This window comes from Euprymna scolopes, chromosome 26 (genome assembly GCF_053919585.1).
Source record: "Euprymna scolopes isolate OS-2025 chromosome 26, ASM5391958v1, whole genome shotgun sequence".
NCBI classification, from domain to species: domain Eukaryota; kingdom Metazoa; phylum Mollusca; class Cephalopoda; order Sepiida; family Sepiolidae; genus Euprymna; species Euprymna scolopes.
The window spans coordinates 74797432-74800628 of NC_136507.1; the positions used below are offsets into that span (position 1 = coordinate 74797432).

Below are 3197 nucleotides of genomic sequence, written 5' to 3' on the forward strand. Positions count from 1 at the left end.
ATATATATATATATATATATATATATCCCGTTGATTTAGAGTGAGTGGTTTATGCTAAATTGCTGGTTGAATATGGTTAACTTTCTGCTCATTTTTGCATTAAATTCTAATCCACATTAATCCCTAATAATGTACATCGAACAGATACGATAATACTTATAAAGATTCATACAAAATTTCAGCCGGCTTGGACCTGTAGTTTCCGAGAAAAAGTGAGAGCAAGCATGTTATTGTGATGACTAATTCCTACTAATCCTATTTAATCTCTAACTGTGTAACAAGATACGATAATACTTAGTTCGCTGCACCTTATAATAACTAAGATCCATAAAAAAAAAAATCAGCCGGACTGGACTAGTATTATGACATCTGTTCCATGGACAGTTAAGAATTAATAGAGGTTAATATGAATTATATACGGATTATAAAAAAATACGGTATATTCACGCTGACACACCGGTTCCCGTCAAATCACCGAAGTTAAGCAACGTTGAGCCTGGTTAGTACTAAAATGAGGGACCATTTTGGAATTCCAGGTGCTGTATGTGTTTTCCGCTTATCTCGACACGGTTTGCCAATAGATCCAAGCAGTGCTGATCCAGGAGAATTATGGATGGTAATTGTGCGACCTTTGCCTCGCAGCTACTCTTACACGGGGTGTCCATTGTCTCTTGAGACTGAATAGAAGCATCGAATATGGATTAGTATTGAATGTACAAATTTAATCATATTCAACCATCAATTTGGCGTAAAGCACTCATTCTAAGTAAACGGGCTATAACTTTTGCCCGTTTTGAGTATTTCGTACTTACGGTAAGGTTAGAGTTAGTTCATTTATTTTATACTTACGTTAAGAAACAACCGATACACAGATGTTTGAATAAATTAAAAAAAAAAAAAAGTTGCGTCCATTTAATCTGAGCTTTTAAAGATGCAAATCCTCTTTCAGACTAAAACGTGACAGATCAACCAACGCGTGTCGTTAAGATATGAAGGCGTATGTCAAAATGAGGCTAATTCGGCAGTTCATTACGAAAACATAAAAGCAAGCGTAATTGTTTGTTTCAATTTAAAATAAACAGGTTATTTGTTTTAAGTCGGCAGAGAAAAACAATGGAATCTTTCTTAATTAAGTATGGCGTTTCTTCGTTTGATGTCGAAGTACACGTAAAAGAAAAAAAAAAATAGACGTTTATTTTCCAGGGAAAAACTTTGGGGGCATTATGATTCTTGAGTTTCGTTTAATGAAGCTAAAAAAGCTATATTTTCAGTCTCAATTAAAAGTAGTATTTAAGTGCTTTTGTATAGCAACAACGGGATTTCTAAACCAGCTATGTTTATAATGTGGCACAATGATAAGGGATCTTTTTTTTTTGAGGGGGGGGGGGCTCTTGCTCCTCACATTTAAAAGCCTTCCAGCTGTATTTCTTTGTTCTAGGGTGGGTGGGAGGAGACTAGTAAAATCAAGCCGTGTCGAATCGAGATGTCAACGCACATCAGCGATCCAAATATTTTTTATTTTTTTTGAAATTTTCACCCCAAACAAGGCACAGTGCCACTTTGAAGTAGGAGGCTACTATCGGGGCAGATAGGATATAAAATATTCTTGTTGAATTGAAGTAATAACGCTTTCTTTTAAAAATTAAAAATACTCCCATTTGTTACTTTTGGTTAACAATATGCTCACGCAAAAAAAAAAAAAAAAAAAAAAAATAGTTTCCTCGGGAAGTTTTCTTATATTATTTTTATTTACATTTCTAAATGTCCTATTACTTTTTTTTTAACATCAATATGTAAACACAAACAACTGTGCTCATTAATAATGTACTAGACCATAATAATAGGAGTAGACTTTTTCTTTTTTAATTCAATTTTCATCCCAAACAAGGCACAGTACAACTTTGAAAGTGGGAGCTACTCTCGGGGGCATGTTGCAGGGATATTATGAAGGGATATGAACAGCAAGATGTCTGTTCACATTACACTTGAACTTCTGCATGTCAGTACAGTTGGGAAAGCAGAATCCCGGAAGGGGGTTTCAAAGTCTAGCACTTCTGGGAAAGAAACTACTAGAGAAGAAGGCTTTCTTACACCTAGGGGTCTTTACTGTGTAGGGGTGGGATTTTGCTGCTTGTCAGGTTTGACGGGGGTATTTACGTCGAGGGGGGTACAAGCGCTTGCAGTTCGTCAGAGCATTCGCCATTAAAATACTTGTAGAACAGGCAGAAGGATGCAACATTTCGTCGATGGGACAGAAGCTGAAGCTTAGATGACAGTTCAGGATCTATCAGGTTGGCGAACGCTTTTGAACCCTGCCCAGGAGTGAGAGAATAGTAACAGATGCACCAGCCCAAATATGACAACGATACTCCATACATGAGCGAATTGTGGCTTTATAGAGGTACAGGATACTTTCAAGTGTAAGTAACTTTCTAGCACGATAGAGAAAGCCTATCTTCTTAGCAGTAATCGAGGTTAACAGGCGAAAGGGTCAGATCAATGTAGCTGACACCGACGTCCGAAAAGTTAATCTTCAGAACAATCTATTGAAATGAAATAAAACTAAGTCTCCTTGGTCCCAATATAGTAGAACCTCGGGATACGGTGACCCTAAGGTAGGTTTTTTCAGGTTACGGTGTGGAATATGATGTTTTTCCGGCATTTGCGCTGCTTTACGGTGTTATTTATAATGCTATTTGATTATATACATATGTATTATATACTGTACTGTATTTTGTTACTAATTTTTACTGCCATATCCCGGGGTTCTACTGCATGCACTCTCTCTCTCCCGCTTTCCCCATCTATTTTCTTTCTTCGGAGGTGGGGGGGTCTGTTTTCTAGCCACTAACTAAAGGGAAATGACTGATTTTTCCCCCACAGGTTTCTTTCACTTACGCAAACTTGTCTGTGCGTATACATGTGTGTATATCCAGAGAGGGGAATGGGCTGGGCGGAGAAAAAAAAGTGATCGGGAGATGACGGGATAAACAAAAAATGGGGAGAGAAAGGGATATAAGTTATGTTACACTTTTGCTCGGGACAACTCCGGGAAGCCCTGCTAAGTTTTAAATAGAGGTCAGACCGGAAAAATAAAAATAAACAGCAATTGATTATTCTCCTCATACGAGAGAATATTCCAGTATAGATGAGCGATTTCCATCTGGAAAACTTTAGAATCCTTTATTTTTACATCT

General features: G+C 37.3%; 1 pseudogene; it reads left to right on the plus strand.

The window, feature by feature from the left end:
• The first annotated feature begins 430 nt into the window (after positions 1–430).
• On the plus strand, positions 431–548 carry LOC145248386 (5S ribosomal RNA; annotated as a pseudogene).
• The last annotated feature ends 2649 nt before the right edge of the window (positions 549–3197 follow it).